Genomic DNA, 20,230 nt, shown 5'->3' with positions numbered 1-20,230 from the left:
GGGAACAGCAGGGGGTGAAGGTGCTGTGTTTAAAGAGGTGGAGTTATGCAGATCTAAAACGCGTGGATTGCAGCAGCAGCAAGCCGAAAAGTGCAGGCATGTAAGGGATCTAGAGGTTGACAACATGTCTTCTTAACGGGAGTCCAGGAGCTCATCTCCACAAATGGACTTTTTAGGATCCTTGGGTGGCTCCGTAGTTTGAAACCAATTCTGGTTATCGCTTCTCGGCCTTTTGGCTAAGATCAAGTGTAGTATCTGTTCTTATCAGTTTAATATCTGATACGTCCCCTATCTGGGGACCATATATTAAATGGATTTTTAGAACAGGGAGATGGAAAAAGAGCTTGCTCTGTCCACTCCACGCATTGACCTGGTATTGCAGTATCTCCAGGACCGGTGCACCCCTTCTTTAATGCAGTTTCTAAAATCAGAAAGAATTGAATTCAATGTTTTTTGTTCATTTTGCTTGTTTGTCGGATTTTGGGATGGACTCTTTGGCTCTGCTTTTCTTCTCCTCATTGGATTTTTCATGTTCAAAGTTGCAGAAGCCAGATTACAAGCTCATTTTGGTTCAACTTCAGCAACTGTGCATTGCATTGCCATGTAATGTGATGCAATGCTATCTTTCTAGCTCTCCCTTTCTACTTCCTTTTGGATAAACAGACATATTAGGCAAGCATTTTGGAGCTTTCACCTAAATAACTACAGGTGGTGAGATAAGCTGCACAATATAATTGACCTTTCAGTATATTGTTGCACACACACCATCTATTTAGCAAATGCCCTTGTTATCAACAGCAGCCTTTTAAACTCACCCGAGCTAACAGGTATGTGCGCTGGTTACACTGCTGCGCTTAAAATTTCTTTTTTGGTTTGCTACAATGCCTTTTCTGAAACGTTGTCTCCTTCTGCTGGAACACTGACTTCTTTCATTTAATGCCTGCAGACTATAAAAGAGAACCCAACCCAAAAAGTTTGGTTGATTAGTCTGTGGCATTCTGTTAAACTGTTGCTTATGGCGGTCTCTGTGAGCTTCTCAGCGACATTCAGCCAGCCAGGTATCCTGCCTGCAGTAGATGGAATGTGGCAATGGAACGCTGGCTGCGCGTGTCATAATAGGCTCTGAGCCTTTATATAACTGTGCACAGCAGCAGCCACCTTCAGTCTGCTGCTGGACAGCCAGCAGCAGCAGCAGCAGGAGAGGTATGTAATCAGGAGCCCTCCTGCTAAGGGTAGACAGCTGCTCGTTCCACCCCACCCCCCGCCTTAATTGGTTCTCCTCCCTTCCAACGGTGTTGAGGCGGGTGGGAACAGCAGGGGGTGAAGGTGCTGTGTTTAAAGAGGTGGAGTTATGCAGATCTAAAACGCGTGGATTGCAGCAGCAGCAAGCCGAAAAGTGCAGGCATGTAAGGGATCTAGAGGTTGACAACATGTCTTCTTAACGGGAGTCCAGGAGCTCATCTCCACAAATGGACTTTTTAGGATCCTTGGGTGGCTCCGTAGTTTGAAACCAATTCTGGTTATCGCTTCTCGGCCTTTTGGCTAAGATCAAGTGTAGTATCTGTTCTTATCAGTTTAATATCTGATACGTCCCCTATCTGGGGACCATATATTAAATGGATTTTTAGAACAGGGAGATGGAAAAAGAGCTTGCTCTGTCCACTCCACGCATTGACCTGGTATTGCAGTATCTCCAGGACCGGTGCACCCCTTCTTTAATGCAGTTTCTAAAATCAGAAAGAATTGAATTCAATGTTTTTTGTTCATTTTGCTTGTTTGTCGGATTTTGGGATGGACTCTTTGGCTCTGCTTTTCTTCTCCTCATTGGATTTTTCATGTTCAAAGTTGCAGAAGCCAGATTACAAGCTCATTTTGGTTCAACTTCAGCAACTGTGCATTGCATTGCCATGTAATGTGATGCAATGCTATCTTTCTAGCTCTCCCTTTCTACTTCCTTTTGGATAAACAGACATATTAGGCAAGCATTTTGGAGCTTTCACCTAAATAACTACAGGTGGTGAGATAAGCTGCACAATATAATTGACCTTTCAGTATATTGTTGCACACACACCATCTATTTAGCAAATGCCCTTGTTATCAACAGCAGCCTTTTAAACTCACCCGAGCTAACAGGTATGTGCGCTGGTTACACTGCTGCGCTTAAAATTTCTTTTTTGGTTTGCTACAATGCCTTTTCTGAAACGTTGTCTCCTTCTGCTGGAACACTGACTTCTTTCATTTAATGCCTGCAGACTATAAAAGAGAACCCAACCCAAAAAGTTTGGTTGATTAGTCTGTGGCATTCTGTTAAACTGTTGCTTATGGCGGTCTCTGTGAGCTTCTCAGCGACATTCAGCCAGCCAGGTATCCTGCCTGCAGTAGATGGAATGTGGCAATGGAACGCTGGCTGCGCGTGTCATAATAGGCTCTGAGCCTTTATATAACTGTGCACAGCAGCAGCCACCTTCAGTCTGCTGCTGGACAGCCAGCAGCAGCAGCAGCAGGAGAGGTATGTAATCAGGAGCCCTCCTGCTAAGGGTAGACAGCTGCTCGTTCCACCCCACCCCCCGCCTTAATTGGTTCTCCTCCCTTCCAACGGTGTTGAGGCGGGTGGGAACAGCAGGGGGTGAAGGTGCTGTGTTTAAAGAGGTGGAGTTATGCAGATCTAAAACGCGTGGATTGCAGCAGCAGCAAGCCGAAAAGTGCAGGCATGTAAGGGATCTAGAGGTTGACAACATGTCTTCTTAACGGGAGTCCAGGAGCTCATCTCCACAAATGGACTTTTTAGGATCCTTGGGTGGCTCCGTAGTTTGAAACCAATTCTGGTTATCGCTTCTCGGCCTTTTGGCTAAGATCAAGTGTAGTATCTGTTCTTATCAGTTTAATATCTGATACGTCCCCTATCTGGGGACCATATATTAAATGGATTTTTAGAACAGGGAGATGGAAAAAGAGCTTGCTCTGTCCACTCCACGCATTGACCTGGTATTGCAGTATCTCCAGGACCGGTGCACCCCTTCTTTAATGCAGTTTCTAAAATCAGAAAGAATTGAATTCAATGTTTTTTGTTCATTTTGCTTGTTTGTCGGATTTTGGGATGGACTCTTTGGCTCTGCTTTTCTTCTCCTCATTGGATTTTTCATCTTCAAAGTTGCAGAAGCCAGATTACAAGCTCATTTTGGTTCAACTTCAGCAACTGTGCATTGCATTGCCATGTAATGTGATGCAATGCTATCTTTCTAGCTCTCCCTTTCTACTTCCTTTTGGATAAACAGACATATTAGGCAAGCATTTTGGAGCTTTCACCTAAATAACTACAGGTGGTGAGATAAGCTGCACAATATAATTGACCTTTCAGTATATTGTTGCACACACACCATCTATTTAGCAAATGCCCTTGTTATCAACAGCAGCCTTTTAAACTCACCCGAGCTAACAGGTATGTGCGCTGGTTACACTGCTGCGCTTAAAATTTCTTTTTTGGTTTGCTACAATGCCTTTTCTGAAACGTTGTCTCCTTCTGCTGGAACACTGACTTCTTTCATTTAATGCCTGCAGACTATAAAAGAGAACCCAACCCAAAAAGTTTGGTTGATTAGTCTGTGGCATTCTGTTAAACTGTTGCTTATGGCGGTCTCTGTGAGCTTCTCAGCGACATTCAGCCAGCCAGGTATCCTGCCTGCAGTAGATGGAATGTGGCAATGGAACGCTGGCTGCGCGTGTCATAATAGGCTCTGAGCCTTTATATAACTGTGCACAGCAGCAGCCACCTTCAGTCTGCTGCTGGACAGCCAGCAGCAGCAGCAGCAGGAGAGGTATGTAATCAGGAGCCCTCCTGCTAAGGGTAGACAGCTGCTCGTTCCACCCCACCCCCCGCCTTAATTGGTTCTCCTCCCTTCCAACGGTGTTGAGGCGGGTGGGAACAGCAGGGGGTGAAGGTGCTGTGTTTAAAGAGGTGGAGTTATGCAGATCTAAAACGCGTGGATTGCAGCAGCAGCAAGCCGAAAAGTGCAGGCATGTAAGGGATCTAGAGGTTGACAACATGTCTTCTTAACGGGAGTCCAGGAGCTCATCTCCACAAATGGACTTTTTAGGATCCTTGGGTGGCTCCGTAGTTTGAAACCAATTCTGGTTATCGCTTCTCGGCCTTTTGGCTAAGATCAAGTGTAGTATCTGTTCTTATCAGTTTAATATCTGATACGTCCCCTATCTGGGGACCATATATTAAATGGATTTTTAGAACAGGGAGATGGAAAAAGAGCTTGCTCTGTCCACTCCACGCATTGACCTGGTATTGCAGTATCTCCAGGACCGGTGCACCCCTTCTTTAATGCAGTTTCTAAAATCAGAAAGAATTGAATTCAATGTTTTTTGTTCATTTTGCTTGTTTGTCGGATTTTGGGATGGACTCTTTGGCTCTGCTTTTCTTCTCCTCATTGGATTTTTCATGTTCAAAGTTGCAGAAGCCAGATTACAAGCTCATTTTGGTTCAACTTCAGCAACTGTGCATTGCATTGCCATGTAATGTGATGCAATGCTATCTTTCTAGCTCTCCCTTTCTACTTCCTTTTGGATAAACAGACATATTAGGCAAGCATTTTGGAGCTTTCACCTAAATAACTACAGGTGGTGAGATAAGCTGCACAATATAATTGACCTTTCAGTATATTGTTGCACACACACCATCTATTTAGCAAATGCCCTTGTTATCAACAGCAGCCTTTTAAACTCACCCGAGCTAACAGGTATGTGCGCTGGTTACACTGCTGCGCTTAAAATTTCTTTTTTGGTTTGCTACAATGCCTTTTCTGAAACGTTGTCTCCTTCTGCTGGAACACTGACTTCTTTCATTTAATGCCTGCAGACTATAAAAGAGAACCCAACCCAAAAAGTTTGGTTGATTAGTCTGTGGCATTCTGTTAAACTGTTGCTTATGGCGGTCTCTGTGAGCTTCTCAGCGACATTCAGCCAGCCAGGTATCCTGCCTGCAGTAGATGGAATGTGGCAATGGAACGCTGGCTGCGCGTGTCATAATAGGCTCTGAGCCTTTATATAACTGTGCACAGCAGCAGCCACCTTCAGTCTGCTGCTGGACAGCCAGCAGCAGCAGCAGCAGGAGAGGTATGTAATCAGGAGCCCTCCTGCTAAGGGTAGACAGCTGCTCGTTCCACCCCACCCCCCGCCTTAATTGGTTCTCCTCCCTTCCAACGGTGTTGAGGCGGGTGGGAACAGCAGGGGGTGAAGGTGCTGTGTTTAAAGAGGTGGAGTTATGCAGATCTAAAACGCGTGGATTGCAGCAGCAGCAAGCCGAAAAGTGCAGGCATGTAAGGGATCTAGAGGTTGACAACATGTCTTCTTAACGGGAGTCCAGGAGCTCATCTCCACAAATGGACTTTTTAGGATCCTTGGGTGGCTCCGTAGTTTGAAACCAATTCTGGTTATCGCTTCTCGGCCTTTTGGCTAAGATCAAGTGTAGTATCTGTTCTTATCAGTTTAATATCTGATACGTCCCCTATCTGGGGACCATATATTAAATGGATTTTTAGAACAGGGAGATGGAAAAAGAGCTTGCTCTGTCCACTCCACGCATTGACCTGGTATTGCAGTATCTCCAGGACCGGTGCACCCCTTCTTTAATGCAGTTTCTAAAATCAGAAAGAATTGAATTCAATGTTTTTTGTTCATTTTGCTTGTTTGTCGGATTTTGGGATGGACTCTTTGGCTCTGCTTTTCTTCTCCTCATTGGATTTTTCATGTTCAAAGTTGCAGAAGCCAGATTACAAGCTCATTTTGGTTCAACTTCAGCAACTGTGCATTGCATTGCCATGTAATGTGATGCAATGCTATCTTTCTAGCTCTCCCTTTCTACTTCCTTTTGGATAAACAGACATATTAGGCAAGCATTTTGGAGCTTTCACCTAAATAACTACAGGTGGTGAGATAAGCTGCACAATATAATTGACCTTTCAGTATATTGTTGCACACACACCATCTATTTAGCAAATGCCCTTGTTATCAACAGCAGCCTTTTAAACTCACCCGAGCTAACAGGTATGTGCGCTGGTTACACTGCTGCGCTTAAAATTTCTTTTTTGGTTTGCTACAATGCCTTTTCTGAAACGTTGTCTCCTTCTGCTGGAACACTGACTTCTTTCATTTAATGCCTGCAGACTATAAAAGAGAACCCAACCCAAAAAGTTTGGTTGATTAGTCTGTGGCATTCTGTTAAACTGTTGCTTATGGCGGTCTCTGTGAGCTTCTCAGCGACATTCAGCCAGCCAGGTATCCTGCCTGCAGTAGATGGAATGTGGCAATGGAACGCTGGCTGCGCGTGTCATAATAGGCTCTGAGCCTTTATATAACTGTGCACAGCAGCAGCCACCTTCAGTCTGCTGCTGGACAGCCAGCAGCAGCAGCAGCAGGAGAGGTATGTAATCAGGAGCCCTCCTGCTAAGGGTAGACAGCTGCTCGTTCCACCCCACCCCCCGCCTTAATTGGTTCTCCTCCCTTCCAACGGTGTTGAGGCGGGTGGGAACAGCAGGGGGTGAAGGTGCTGTGTTTAAAGAGGTGGAGTTATGCAGATCTAAAACGCGTGGATTGCAGCAGCAGCAAGCCGAAAAGTGCAGGCATGTAAGGGATCTAGAGGTTGACAACATGTCTTCTTAACGGGAGTCCAGGAGCTCATCTCCACAAATGGACTTTTTAGGATCCTTGGGTGGCTCCGTAGTTTGAAACCAATTCTGGTTATCGCTTCTCGGCCTTTTGGCTAAGATCAAGTGTAGTATCTGTTCTTATCAGTTTAATATCTGATACGTCCCCTATCTGGGGACCATATATTAAATGGATTTTTAGAACAGGGAGATGGAAAAAGAGCTTGCTCTGTCCACTCCACGCATTGACCTGGTATTGCAGTATCTCCAGGACCGGTGCACCCCTTCTTTAATGCAGTTTCTAAAATCAGAAAGAATTGAATTCAATGTTTTTTGTTCATTTTGCTTGTTTGTCGGATTTTGGGATGGACTCTTTGGCTCTGCTTTTCTTCTCCTCATTGGATTTTTCATGTTCAAAGTTGCAGAAGCCAGATTACAAGCTCATTTTGGTTCAACTTCAGCAACTGTGCATTGCATTGCCATGTAATGTGATGCAATGCTATCTTTCTAGCTCTCCCTTTCTACTTCCTTTTGGATAAACAGACATATTAGGCAAGCATTTTGGAGCTTTCACCTAAATAACTACAGGTGGTGAGATAAGCTGCACAATATAATTGACCTTTCAGTATATTGTTGCACACACACCATCTATTTAGCAAATGCCCTTGTTATCAACAGCAGCCTTTTAAACTCACCCGAGCTAACAGGTATGTGCGCTGGTTACACTGCTGCGCTTAAAATTTCTTTTTTGGTTTGCTACAATGCCTTTTCTGAAACGTTGTCTCCTTCTGCTGGAACACTGACTTCTTTCATTTAATGCCTGCAGACTATAAAAGAGAACCCAACCCAAAAAGTTTGGTTGATTAGTCTGTGGCATTCTGTTAAACTGTTGCTTATGGCGGTCTCTGTGAGCTTCTCAGCGACATTCAGCCAGCCAGGTATCCTGCCTGCAGTAGATGGAATGTGGCAATGGAACGCTGGCTGCGCGTGTCATAATAGGCTCTGAGCCTTTATATAACTGTGCACAGCAGCAGCCACCTTCAGTCTGCTGCTGGACAGCCAGCAGCAGCAGCAGCAGGAGAGGTATGTAATCAGGAGCCCTCCTGCTAAGGGTAGACAGCTGCTCGTTCCACCCCACCCCCCGCCTTAATTGGTTCTCCTCCCTTCCAACGGTGTTGAGGCGGGTGGGAACAGCAGGGGGTGAAGGTGCTGTGTTTAAAGAGGTGGAGTTATGCAGATCTAAAACGCGTGGATTGCAGCAGCAGCAAGCCGAAAAGTGCAGGCATGTAAGGGATCTAGAGGTTGACAACATGTCTTCTTAACGGGAGTCCAGGAGCTCATCTCCACAAATGGACTTTTTAGGATCCTTGGGTGGCTCCGTAGTTTGAAACCAATTCTGGTTATCGCTTCTCGGCCTTTTGGCTAAGATCAAGTGTAGTATCTGTTCTTATCAGTTTAATATCTGATACGTCCCCTATCTGGGGACCATATATTAAATGGATTTTTAGAACAGGGAGATGGAAAAAGAGCTTGCTCTGTCCACTCCACGCATTGACCTGGTATTGCAGTATCTCCAGGACCGGTGCACCCCTTCTTTAATGCAGTTTCTAAAATCAGAAAGAATTGAATTCAATGTTTTTTGTTCATTTTGCTTGTTTGTCGGATTTTGGGATGGACTCTTTGGCTCTGCTTTTCTTCTCCTCATTGGATTTTTCATGTTCAAAGTTGCAGAAGCCAGATTACAAGCTCATTTTGGTTCAACTTCAGCAACTGTGCATTGCATTGCCATGTAATGTGATGCAATGCTATCTTTCTAGCTCTCCCTTTCTACTTCCTTTTGGATAAACAGACATATTAGGCAAGCATTTTGGAGCTTTCACCTAAATAACTACAGGTGGTGAGATAAGCTGCACAATATAATTGACCTTTCAGTATATTGTTGCACACACACCATCTATTTAGCAAATGCCCTTGTTATCAACAGCAGCCTTTTAAACTCACCCGAGCTAACAGGTATGTGCGCTGGTTACACTGCTGCGCTTAAAATTTCTTTTTTGGTTTGCTACAATGCCTTTTCTGAAACGTTGTCTCCTTCTGCTGGAACACTGACTTCTTTCATTTAATGCCTGCAGACTATAAAAGAGAACCCAACCCAAAAAGTTTGGTTGATTAGTCTGTGGCATTCTGTTAAACTGTTGCTTATGGCGGTCTCTGTGAGCTTCTCAGCGACATTCAGCCAGCCAGGTATCCTGCCTGCAGTAGATGGAATGTGGCAATGGAACGCTGGCTGCGCGTGTCATAATAGGCTCTGAGCCTTTATATAACTGTGCACAGCAGCAGCCACCTTCAGTCTGCTGCTGGACAGCCAGCAGCAGCAGCAGCAGGAGAGGTATGTAATCAGGAGCCCTCCTGCTAAGGGTAGACAGCTGCTCGTTCCACCCCACCCCCCGCCTTAATTGGTTCTCCTCCCTTCCAACGGTGTTGAGGCGGGTGGGAACAGCAGGGGGTGAAGGTGCTGTGTTTAAAGAGGTGGAGTTATGCAGATCTAAAACGCGTGGATTGCAGCAGCAGCAAGCCGAAAAGTGCAGGCATGTAAGGGATCTAGAGGTTGACAACATGTCTTCTTAACGGGAGTCCAGGAGCTCATCTCCACAAATGGACTTTTTAGGATCCTTGGGTGGCTCCGTAGTTTGAAACCAATTCTGGTTATCGCTTCTCGGCCTTTTGGCTAAGATCAAGTGTAGTATCTGTTCTTATCAGTTTAATATCTGATACGTCCCCTATCTGGGGACCATATATTAAATGGATTTTTAGAACAGGGAGATGGAAAAAGAGCTTGCTCTGTCCACTCCACGCATTGACCTGGTATTGCAGTATCTCCAGGACCGGTGCACCCCTTCTTTAATGCAGTTTCTAAAATCAGAAAGAATTGAATTCAATGTTTTTTGTTCATTTTGCTTGTTTGTCGGATTTTGGGATGGACTCTTTGGCTCTGCTTTTCTTCTCCTCATTGGATTTTTCATGTTCAAAGTTGCAGAAGCCAGATTACAAGCTCATTTTGGTTCAACTTCAGCAACTGTGCATTGCATTGCCATGTAATGTGATGCAATGCTATCTTTCTAGCTCTCCCTTTCTACTTCCTTTTGGATAAACAGACATATTAGGCAAGCATTTTGGAGCTTTCACCTAAATAACTACAGGTGGTGAGATAAGCTGCACAATATAATTGACCTTTCAGTATATTGTTGCACACACACCATCTATTTAGCAAATGCCCTTGTTATCAACAGCAGCCTTTTAAACTCACCCGAGCTAACAGGTATGTGCGCTGGTTACACTGCTGCGCTTAAAATTTCTTTTTTGGTTTGCTACAATGCCTTTTCTGAAACGTTGTCTCCTTCTGCTGGAACACTGACTTCTTTCATTTAATGCCTGCAGACTATAAAAGAGAACCCAACCCAAAAAGTTTGGTTGATTAGTCTGTGGCATTCTGTTAAACTGTTGCTTATGGCGGTCTCTGTGAGCTTCTCAGCGACATTCAGCCAGCCAGGTATCCTGCCTGCAGTAGATGGAATGTGGCAATGGAACGCTGGCTGCGCGTGTCATAATAGGCTCTGAGCCTTTATATAACTGTGCACAGCAGCAGCCACCTTCAGTCTGCTGCTGGACAGCCAGCAGCAGCAGCAGCAGGAGAGGTATGTAATCAGGAGCCCTCCTGCTAAGGGTAGACAGCTGCTCGTTCCACCCCACCCCCCGCCTTAATTGGTTCTCCTCCCTTCCAACGGTGTTGAGGCGGGTGGGAACAGCAGGGGGTGAAGGTGCTGTGTTTAAAGAGGTGGAGTTATGCAGATCTAAAACGCGTGGATTGCAGCAGCAGCAAGCCGAAAAGTGCAGGCATGTAAGGGATCTAGAGGTTGACAACATGTCTTCTTAACGGGAGTCCAGGAGCTCATCTCCACAAATGGACTTTTTAGGATCCTTGGGTGGCTCCGTAGTTTGAAACCAATTCTGGTTATCGCTTCTCGGCCTTTTGGCTAAGATCAAGTGTAGTATCTGTTCTTATCAGTTTAATATCTGATACGTCCCCTATCTGGGGACCATATATTAAATGGATTTTTAGAACAGGGAGATGGAAAAAGAGCTTGCTCTGTCCACTCCACGCATTGACCTGGTATTGCAGTATCTCCAGGACCGGTGCACCCCTTCTTTAATGCAGTTTCTAAAATCAGAAAGAATTGAATTCAATGTTTTTTGTTCATTTTGCTTGTTTGTCGGATTTTGGGATGGACTCTTTGGCTCTGCTTTTCTTCTCCTCATTGGATTTTTCATGTTCAAAGTTGCAGAAGCCAGATTACAAGCTCATTTTGGTTCAACTTCAGCAACTGTGCATTGCATTGCCATGTAATGTGATGCAATGCTATCTTTCTAGCTCTCCCTTTCTACTTCCTTTTGGATAAACAGACATATTAGGCAAGCATTTTGGAGCTTTCACCTAAATAACTACAGGTGGTGAGATAAGCTGCACAATATAATTGACCTTTCAGTATATTGTTGCACACACACCATCTATTTAGCAAATGCCCTTGTTATCAACAGCAGCCTTTTAAACTCACCCGAGCTAACAGGTATGTGCGCTGGTTACACTGCTGCGCTTAAAATTTCTTTTTTGGTTTGCTACAATGCCTTTTCTGAAACGTTGTCTCCTTCTGCTGGAACACTGACTTCTTTCATTTAATGCCTGCAGACTATAAAAGAGAACCCAACCCAAAAAGTTTGGTTGATTAGTCTGTGGCATTCTGTTAAACTGTTGCTTATGGCGGTCTCTGTGAGCTTCTCAGCGACATTCAGCCAGCCAGGTATCCTGCCTGCAGTAGATGGAATGTGGCAATGGAACGCTGGCTGCGCGTGTCATAATAGGCTCTGAGCCTTTATATAACTGTGCACAGCAGCAGCCACCTTCAGTCTGCTGCTGGACAGCCAGCAGCAGCAGCAGCAGGAGAGGTATGTAATCAGGAGCCCTCCTGCTAAGGGTAGACAGCTGCTCGTTCCACCCCACCCCCCGCCTTAATTGGTTCTCCTCCCTTCCAACGGTGTGAGGCGGGTGGGAACAGCAGGGGGTGAAGGTGCTGTGTTTAAAGAGGTGGAGTTATGCAGATCTAAAACGCGTGGATTGCAGCAGCAGCAAGCCGAAAAGTGCAGGCATGTAAGGGATCTAGAGGTTGACAACATGTCTTCTTAACGGGAGTCCAGGAGCTCATCTCCACAAATGGACTTTTTAGGATCCTTGGGTGGCTCCGTAGTTTGAAACCAATTCTGGTTATCGCTTCTCGGCCTTTTGGCTAAGATCAAGTGTAGTATCTGTTCTTATCAGTTTAATATCTGATACGTCCCCTATCTGGGGACCATATATTAAATGGATTTTTAGAACAGGGAGATGGAAAAAGAGCTTGCTCTGTCCACTCCACGCATTGACCTGGTATTGCAGTATCTCCAGGACCGGTGCACCCCTTCTTTAATGCAGTTTCTAAAATCAGAAAGAATTGAATTCAATGTTTTTTGTTCATTTTGCTTGTTTGTCGGATTTTGGGATGGACTCTTTGGCTCTGCTTTTCTTCTCCTCATTGGATTTTTCATGTTCAAAGTTGCAGAAGCCAGATTACAAGCTCATTTTGGTTCAACTTCAGCAACTGTGCATTGCATTGCCATGTAATGTGATGCAATGCTATCTTTCTAGCTCTCCCTTTCTACTTCCTTTTGGATAAACAGACATATTAGGCAAGCATTTTGGAGCTTTCACCTAAATAACTACAGGTGGTGAGATAAGCTGCACAATATAATTGACCTTTCAGTATATTGTTGCACACACACCATCTATTTAGCAAATGCCCTTGTTATCAACAGCAGCCTTTTAAACTCACCCGAGCTAACAGGTATGTGCGCTGGTTACACTGCTGCGCTTAAAATTTCTTTTTTGGTTTGCTACAATGCCTTTTCTGAAACGTTGTCTCCTTCTGCTGGAACACTGACTTCTTTCATTTAATGCCTGCAGACTATAAAAGAGAACCCAACCCAAAAAGTTTGGTTGATTAGTCTGTGGCATTCTGTTAAACTGTTGCTTATGGCGGTCTCTGTGAGCTTCTCAGCGACATTCAGCCAGCCAGGTATCCTGCCTGCAGTAGATGGAATGTGGCAATGGAACGCTGGCTGCGCGTGTCATAATAGGCTCTGAGCCTTTATATAACTGTGCACAGCAGCAGCCACCTTCAGTCTGCTGCTGGACAGCCAGCAGCAGCAGCAGCAGGAGAGGTATGTAATCAGGAGCCCTCCTGCTAAGGGTAGACAGCTGCTCGTTCCACCCCACCCCCCGCCTTAATTGGTTCTCCTCCCTTCCAACGGTGTTGAGGCGGGTGGGAACAGCAGGGGGTGAAGGTGCTGTGTTTAAAGAGGTGGAGTTATGCAGATCTAAAACGCGTGGATTGCAGCAGCAGCAAGCCGAAAAGTGCAGGCATGTAAGGGATCTAGAGGTTGACAACATGTCTTCTTAACGGGAGTCCAGGAGCTCATCTCCACAAATGGACTTTTTAGGATCCTTGGGTGGCTCCGTAGTTTGAAACCAATTCTGGTTATCGCTTCTCGGCCTTTTGGCTAAGATCAAGTGTAGTATCTGTTCTTATCAGTTTAATATCTGATACGTCCCCTATCTGGGGACCATATATTAAATGGATTTTTAGAACAGGGAGATGGAAAAAGAGCTTGCTCTGTCCACTCCACGCATTGACCTGGTATTGCAGTATCTCCAGGACCGGTGCACCCCTTCTTTAATGCAGTTTCTAAAATCAGAAAGAATTGAATTCAATGTTTTTTGTTCATTTTGCTTGTTTGTCGGATTTTGGGATGGACTCTTTGGCTCTGCTTTTCTTCTCCTCATTGGATTTTTCATGTTCAAAGTTGCAGAAGCCAGATTACAAGCTCATTTTGGTTCAACTTCAGCAACTGTGCATTGCATTGCCATGTAATGTGATGCAATGCTATCTTTCTAGCTCTCCCTTTCTACTTCCTTTTGGATAAACAGACATATTAGGCAAGCATTTTGGAGCTTTCACCTAAATAACTACAGGTGGTGAGATAAGCTGCACAATATAATTGACCTTTCAGTATATTGTTGCACACACACCATCTATTTAGCAAATGCCCTTGTTATCAACAGCAGCCTTTTAAACTCACCCGAGCTAACAGGTATGTGCGCTGGTTACACTGCTGCGCTTAAAATTTCTTTTTTGGTTTGCTACAATGCCTTTTCTGAAACGTTGTCTCCTTCTGCTGGAACACTGACTTCTTTCATTTAATGCCTGCAGACTATAAAAGAGAACCCAACCCAAAAAGTTTGGTTGATTAGTCTGTGGCATTCTGTTAAACTGTTGCTTATGGCGGTCTCTGTGAGCTTCTCAGCGACATTCAGCCAGCCAGGTATCCTGCCTGCAGTAGATGGAATGTGGCAATGGAACGCTGGCTGCGCGTGTCATAATAGGCTCTGAGCCTTTATATAACTGTGCACAGCAGCAGCCACCTTCAGTCTGCTGCTGGACAGCCAGCAGCAGCAGCAGCAGGAGAGGTATGTAATCAGGAGCCCTCCTGCTAAGGGTAGACAGCTGCTCGTTCCACCCCACCCCCCGCCTTAATTGGTTCTCCTCCCTTCCAACGGTGTTGAGGCGGGTGGGAACAGCAGGGGGTGAAGGTGCTGTGTTTAAAGAGGTGGAGTTATGCAGATCTAAAACGCGTGGATTGCAGCAGCAGCAAGCCGAAAAGTGCAGGCATGTAAGGGATCTAGAGGTTGACAACATGTCTTCTTAACGGGAGTCCAGGAGCTCATCTCCACAAATGGACTTTTTAGGATCCTTGGGTGGCTCCGTAGTTTGAAACCAATTCTGGTTATCGCTTCTCGGCCTTTTGGCTAAGATCAAGTGTAGTATCTGTTCTTATCAGTTTAATATCTGATACGTCCCCTATCTGGGGACCATATATTAAATGGATTTTTAGAACAGGGAGATGGAAAAAGAGCTTGCTCTGTCCACTCCACGCATTGACCTGGTATTGCAGTATCTCCAGGACCGGTGCACCCCTTCTTTAATGCAGTTTCTAAAATCAGAAAGAATTGAATTCAATGTTTTTTGTTCATTTTGCTTGTTTGTCGGATTTTGGGATGGACTCTTTGGCTCTGCTTTTCTTCTCCTCATTGGATTTTTCATGTTCAAAGTTGCAGAAGCCAGATTACAAGCTCATTTTGGTTCAACTTCAGCAACTGTGCATTGCATTGCCATGTAATGTGATGCAATGCTATCTTTCTAGCTCTCCCTTTCTACTTCCTTTTGGATAAACAGACATATTAGGCAAGCATTTTGGAGCTTTCACCTAAATAACTACAGGTGGTGAGATAAGCTGCACAATATAATTGACCTTTCAGTATATTGTTGCACACACACCATCTATTTAGCAAATGCCCTTGTTATCAACAGCAGCCTTTTAAACTCACCCGAGCTAACAGGTATGTGCGCTGGTTACACTGCTGCGCTTAAAATTTCTTTTTTGGTTTGCTACAATGCCTTTTCTGAAACGTTGTCTCCTTCTGCTGGAACACTGACTTCTTTCATTTAATGCCTGCAGACTATAAAAGAGAACCCAACCCAAAAAGTTTGGTTGATTAGTCTGTGGCATTCTGTTAAACTGTTGCTTATGGCGGTCTCTGTGAGCTTCTCAGCGACATTCAGCCAGCCAGGTATCCTGCCTGCAGTAGATGGAATGTGGCAATGGAACGCTGGCTGCGCGTGTCATAATAGGCTCTGAGCCTTTATATAACTGTGCACAGCAGCAGCCACCTTCAGTCTGCTGCTGGACAGCCAGCAGCAGCAGCAGCAGGAGAGGTATGTAATCAGGAGCCCTCCTGCTAAGGGTAGACAGCTGCTCGTTCCACCCCACCCCCCGCCTTAATTGGTTCTCCTCCCTTCCAACGGTGTTGAGGCGGGTGGGAACAGCAGGGGGTGAAGGTGCTGTGTTTAAAGAGGTGGAGTTATGCAGATCTAAAACGCGTGGATTGCAGCAGCAGCAAGCCGAAAAGTGCAGGCATGTAAGGGATCTAGAGGTTGACAACATGTCTTCTTAACGGGAGTCCAGGAGCTCATCTCCACAAATGGACTTTTTAGGATCCTTGGGTGGCTCCGTAGTTTGAAACCAATTCTGGTTATCGCTTCTCGGCCTTTTGGCTAAGATCAAGTGTAGTATCTGTTCTTATCAGTTTAATATCTGATACGTCCCCTATCTGGGGACCATATATTAAATGGATTTTTAGAACAGGGAGATGGAAAAAGAGCTTGCTCTGTCCACTCCACGCATTGACCTGGTATTGCAGTATCTCCAGGACCGGTGCACCCCTTCTTTAATGCAGTTTCTAAAATCAGAAAGAATTGAATTCAATGTTTTTTGTTCATTTTGCTTGTTTGTCGGATTTTGGGATGGACTCTTTGGCTCTGCTTTTCTTCTCCTCATTGGATTTTTCATGTTCAAAGTTGCAGAAGCCAGATTACAAGCTCATTTTGGTTCAACTTCAGCAACTGTGCATTGCATTGCCATGTAATGTGATGCAATGCTATCTTTCTAGCTCTCCCTTTCTACTTCCTTTTGGATAAACAGACATATTAGGCAAGCATTTTGGAGCTTTCACCTAAATAACTACAGGTGGTGAGATAAGCTGCACAATATAATTGACCTTTCAGTATATTGTTGCACACACACCATCTATTTAGCAAATGCCCTTGTTATCAACAGCAGCCTTTTAAACTCACCCGAGCTAACAGGTATGTGCGCTGGTTACACTGCTGCGCTTAAAATTTCTTTTTTGGTTTGCTACAATGCCTTTTCTGAAACGTTGTCTCCTTCTGCTGGAACACTGACTTCTTTCATTTAATGCCTGCAGACTATAAAAGAGAACCCAACCCAAAAAGTTTGGTTGATTAGTCTGTGGCATTCTGTTAAACTGTTGCTTATGGCGGTCTCTGTGAGCTTCTCAGCGACATTCAGCCAGCCAGGTATCCTGCCTGCAGTAGATGGAATGTGGCAATGGAACGCTGGCTGCGCGTGTCATAATAGGCTCTGAGCCTTTATATAACTGTGCACAGCAGCAGCCACCTTCAGTCTGCTGCTGGACAGCCAGCAGCAGCAGCAGCAGGAGAGGTATGTAATCAGGAGCCCTCCTGCTAAGGGTAGACAGCTGCTCGTTCCACCCCACCCCCCGCCTTAATTGGTTCTCCTCCCTTCCAACGGTGTTGAGGCGGGTGGGAACAGCAGGGGGTGAAGGTGCTGTGTTTAAAGAGGTGGAGTTATGCAGATCTAAAACGCGTGGATTGCAGCAGCAGCAAGCCGAAAAGTGCAGGCATGTAAGGGATCTAGAGGTTGACAACATGTCTTCTTAACGGGAGTCCAGGAGCTCATCTCCACAAATGGACTTTTTAGGATCCTTGGGTGGCTCCGTAGTTTGAAACCAATTCTGGTTATCGCTTCTCGGCCTTTTGGCTAAGATCAAGTGTAGTATCTGTTCTTATCAGTTTAATATCTGATACGTCCCCTATCTGGGGACCATATATTAAATGGATTTTTAGAACAGGGAGATGGAAAAAGAGCTTGCTCTGTCCACTCCACGCATTGACCTGGTATTGCAGTATCTCCAGGACCGGTGCACCCCTTCTTTAATGCAGTTTCTAAAATCAGAAAGAATTGAATTCAATGTTTTTTGTTCATTTTGCTTGTTTGTCGGATTTTGGGATGGACTCTTTGGCTCTGCTTTTCTTCTCCTCATTGGATTTTTCATGTTCAAAGTTGCAGAAGCCAGATTACAGCTCATTTTGGTTCAACTTCAGCAACTGTGCATTGCATTGCCATGTAATGTGATGCAATGCTATCTTTCTAGCTCTCCCTTTCTACTTCCTTTTGGATAAACAGACATATTAGGCAAGCATTTTGGAGCTTTCACCTAAATAACTACAGGTGGTGAGATAAGCTGCACAATATAATTGACCTTTCAGTATATTGTTGCACACACACCATCTATTTAGCAAATGCCCTTGTTATCAACAGCAGCCTTTTAAACTCACCCGAGCTAACAGGTATGTGCGCTGGTTACACTGCTGCGCTTAAAATTTCTTTTTTGGTTTGCTACAATGCCTTTTCTGAAACGTTGTCTCCTTCTGCTGGAACACTGACTTCTTTCATTTAATGCCTGCAGACTATAAAAGAGAACCCAACCCAAAAAGTTTGGTTGATTAGTCTGTGGCATTCTGTTAAACTGTTGCTTATGGCGGTCTCTGTGAGCTTCTCAGCGACATTCAGCCAGCCAGGTATCCTGCCTGCAGTAGATGGAATGTGGCAATGGAACGCTGGCTGCGCGTGTCATAATAGGCTCTGAGCCTTTATATAACTGTGCACAGCAGCAGCCACCTTCAGTCTGCTGCTGGACAGCCAGCAGCAGCAGCAGCAGGAGAGGTATGTAATCAGGAGCCCTCCTGCTAAGGGTAGACAGCTGCTCGTTCCACCCCACCCCCCGCCTTAATTGGTTCTCCTCCCTTCCAACGGTGTTGAGGCGGGTGGGAACAGCAGGGGGTGAAGGTGCTGTGTTTAAAGAGGTGGAGTTATGGCAGATCTAAAACGCGTGGATTGCAGCAGCAGCAAGCCGAAAAGTGCAGGCATGTAAGGGATCTAGAGGTTGACAACATGTCTTCTTAACGGGAGTCCAGGAGCTCATCTCCACAAATGGACTTTTTAGGATCCTTGGGTGGCTCCGTAGTTTGAAACCAATTCTGGTTATCGCTTCTCGGCCTTTTGGCTAAGATCAAGTGTAGTATCTGTTCTTATCAGTTTAATATCTGATACGTCCCCTATCTGGGGACCATATATTAAATGGATTTTTAGAACAGGGAGATGGAAAAAGAGCTTGCTCTGTCCACTCCACGCATTGACCTGGTATTGCAGTATCTCCAGGACCGGTGCACCCCTTCTTTAATGCAGTTTCTAAAATCAGAAAGAATTGAATTCAATGTTTTTTGTTCATTTTGCTTGTTTGTCGGATTTTGGGATGGACTCTTTGGCTCTGCTTTTCTTCTCCTCATTGGATTTTTCATGTTCAAAGTTGCAGAAGCCAGATTACAAGCTCATTTTGGTTCAACTTCAGCAACTGTGCATTGCATTGCCATGTAATGTGATGCAATGCTATCTTTCTAGCTCTCCCTTTCTACTTCCTTTTGGATAAACAGACATATTAGGCAAGCATTTTGGAGCTTTCACCTAAATAACTACAGGTGGTGAGATAAGCTGCACAATATAATTGACCTTTCAGTATATTGTTGCACACACACCATCTATTTAGCAAATGCCCTTGTTATCAACAGCAGCCTTTTAAACTCACCCGAGCTAACAGGTATGTGCGCTGGTTACACTGCTGCGCTTAAAATTTCTTTTTTGGTTTGCTACAATGCCTTTTCTGAAACGTTGTCTCCTTCTGCTGGAACACTGACTTCTTTCATTTAATGCCTGCAGACTATAAAAGAGAACCCAACCCAAAAAGTTTGGTTGATTAGTCTGTGGCATTCTGTTAAACTGTTGCTTATGGCGGTCTCTGTGAGCTTCTCAGCGACATTCAGCCAGCCAGGTATCCTGCCTGCAGTAGATGGAATGTGGCAATGGAACGCTGGCTGCGCGTGTCATAATAGGCTCTGAGCCTTTATATAACTGTGCACAGCAGCAGCCACCTTCAGTCTGCTGCTGGACAGCCAGCAGCAGCAGCAGCAGGAGAGGTATGTAATCAGGAGCCCTCCTGCTAAGGGTAGACAGCTGCTCGTTCCACCCCACCCCCCGCCTTAATTGGTTCTCCTCCCTTCCAACGGTGTTGAGGCGGGTGGGAACAGCAGGGGGTGAAGGTGCTGTGTTTAAAGAGGTGGAGTTATGCAGATCTAAAACGCGTGGATTGCAGCAGCAGCAAGCCGAAAAGTGCAGGCATGTAAGGGATCTAGAGGTTGACAACAGTCTTCTTAACGGGAGTCCAGGAGCTCATCTCCACAAATGGACTTTTTAGGATCCTTGGGTGGCTCCGTAGTTTGAAACCAATTCTGGTTATCGCTTCTCGGCCTTTTGGCTAAGATCAAGTGTAGTATCTGTTCTTATCAGTTTAATATCTGATACGTCCCCTATCTGGGGACCATATATTAAATGGATTTTTAGAACAGGGAGATGGAAAAAGAGCTTGCTCTGTCCACTCCACGCATTGACCTGGTATTGCAGTATCTCCAGGACCGGTGCACCCCTTCTTTAATGCAGTTTCTAAAATCAGAAAGAATTGAATTCAATGTTTTTTGTTCATTTTGCTTGTTTGTCGGATTTTGGGATGGACTCTTTGGCTCTGCTTTTCTTCTCCTCATTGGATTTTTCATGTTCAAAGTTGCAGAAGCCAGATTACAAGCTCATTTTGGTTCAACTTCAGCAACTGTGCATTGCATTGCCATGTAATGTGATGCAATGCTATCTTTCTAGCTCTCCCTTTC

General features: G+C 45.0%; 16 non-coding genes across 16 annotated transcripts; all 16 read left to right on the top strand.

Annotated features, from left to right (window-relative positions):
- Positions 1-216: 216 nt before the first annotated feature.
- Positions 217-407, top strand: LOC141249427 (U2 spliceosomal RNA). The gene has a single exon (XR_012312198.1). It is a non-coding gene; the product is annotated as a U2 spliceosomal RNA (small nuclear RNA).
- Positions 408-1,522: 1,115 nt separating this feature from the next.
- On the top strand, positions 1,523-1,713 carry LOC141249425 (U2 spliceosomal RNA). Its single transcript, XR_012312196.1, has one exon. It is a non-coding gene; the product is annotated as a U2 spliceosomal RNA (small nuclear RNA).
- A 1,115-nt stretch (positions 1,714-2,828) lies between these two features.
- Positions 2,829-3,019, top strand: LOC141249424 (U2 spliceosomal RNA). The gene has a single exon (XR_012312195.1). It is a non-coding gene; the product is annotated as a U2 spliceosomal RNA (small nuclear RNA).
- A 1,115-nt stretch (positions 3,020-4,134) lies between these two features.
- LOC141249422 (U2 spliceosomal RNA) lies at positions 4,135-4,325 on the top strand. Its single transcript, XR_012312194.1, has one exon. It is a non-coding gene; the product is annotated as a U2 spliceosomal RNA (small nuclear RNA).
- A 1,115-nt stretch (positions 4,326-5,440) lies between these two features.
- Positions 5,441-5,631, top strand: LOC141249421 (U2 spliceosomal RNA). The gene has a single exon (XR_012312193.1). It is a non-coding gene; the product is annotated as a U2 spliceosomal RNA (small nuclear RNA).
- Positions 5,632-6,746: 1,115 nt separating this feature from the next.
- LOC141249420 (U2 spliceosomal RNA) lies at positions 6,747-6,937 on the top strand. Its single transcript, XR_012312192.1, has one exon. It is a non-coding gene; the product is annotated as a U2 spliceosomal RNA (small nuclear RNA).
- A 1,115-nt stretch (positions 6,938-8,052) lies between these two features.
- Positions 8,053-8,243, top strand: LOC141249419 (U2 spliceosomal RNA). The gene has a single exon (XR_012312191.1). It is a non-coding gene; the product is annotated as a U2 spliceosomal RNA (small nuclear RNA).
- Positions 8,244-9,358: 1,115 nt separating this feature from the next.
- LOC141249418 (U2 spliceosomal RNA) lies at positions 9,359-9,549 on the top strand. The gene has a single exon (XR_012312190.1). It is a non-coding gene; the product is annotated as a U2 spliceosomal RNA (small nuclear RNA).
- A 1,115-nt stretch (positions 9,550-10,664) lies between these two features.
- On the top strand, positions 10,665-10,855 carry LOC141249417 (U2 spliceosomal RNA). Its single transcript, XR_012312189.1, has one exon. It is a non-coding gene; the product is annotated as a U2 spliceosomal RNA (small nuclear RNA).
- A 1,114-nt stretch (positions 10,856-11,969) lies between these two features.
- On the top strand, positions 11,970-12,160 carry LOC141249416 (U2 spliceosomal RNA). Its single transcript, XR_012312188.1, has one exon. It is a non-coding gene; the product is annotated as a U2 spliceosomal RNA (small nuclear RNA).
- A 1,115-nt stretch (positions 12,161-13,275) lies between these two features.
- LOC141249415 (U2 spliceosomal RNA) lies at positions 13,276-13,466 on the top strand. Its single transcript, XR_012312187.1, has one exon. It is a non-coding gene; the product is annotated as a U2 spliceosomal RNA (small nuclear RNA).
- A 1,115-nt stretch (positions 13,467-14,581) lies between these two features.
- On the top strand, positions 14,582-14,772 carry LOC141249457 (U2 spliceosomal RNA). Its single transcript, XR_012312225.1, has one exon. It is a non-coding gene; the product is annotated as a U2 spliceosomal RNA (small nuclear RNA).
- Positions 14,773-15,887: 1,115 nt separating this feature from the next.
- Positions 15,888-16,078, top strand: LOC141249449 (U2 spliceosomal RNA). Its single transcript, XR_012312219.1, has one exon. It is a non-coding gene; the product is annotated as a U2 spliceosomal RNA (small nuclear RNA).
- A 1,115-nt stretch (positions 16,079-17,193) lies between these two features.
- On the top strand, positions 17,194-17,384 carry LOC141249437 (U2 spliceosomal RNA). The gene has a single exon (XR_012312208.1). It is a non-coding gene; the product is annotated as a U2 spliceosomal RNA (small nuclear RNA).
- A 1,115-nt stretch (positions 17,385-18,499) lies between these two features.
- Positions 18,500-18,690, top strand: LOC141249426 (U2 spliceosomal RNA). The gene has a single exon (XR_012312197.1). It is a non-coding gene; the product is annotated as a U2 spliceosomal RNA (small nuclear RNA).
- A 1,114-nt stretch (positions 18,691-19,804) lies between these two features.
- On the top strand, positions 19,805-19,995 carry LOC141249414 (U2 spliceosomal RNA). Its single transcript, XR_012312186.1, has one exon. It is a non-coding gene; the product is annotated as a U2 spliceosomal RNA (small nuclear RNA).
- The last annotated feature ends 235 nt before the right edge of the window (positions 19,996-20,230 follow it).

The sequence above is a fragment of the Phyllobates terribilis genome, unplaced genomic scaffold, assembly GCF_046119375.1.
Source record: "Phyllobates terribilis strain yellow unplaced genomic scaffold, ASM4611937v1 Scaffold_4550__1_contigs__length_59562, whole genome shotgun sequence".
Taxonomy (NCBI): Eukaryota; Metazoa; Chordata; class Amphibia; order Anura; family Dendrobatidae; genus Phyllobates; species Phyllobates terribilis.
The sequence above is the reverse complement of the archived record's forward strand: the minus strand, read 5'-3'. Positions and strand labels throughout refer to the sequence as shown.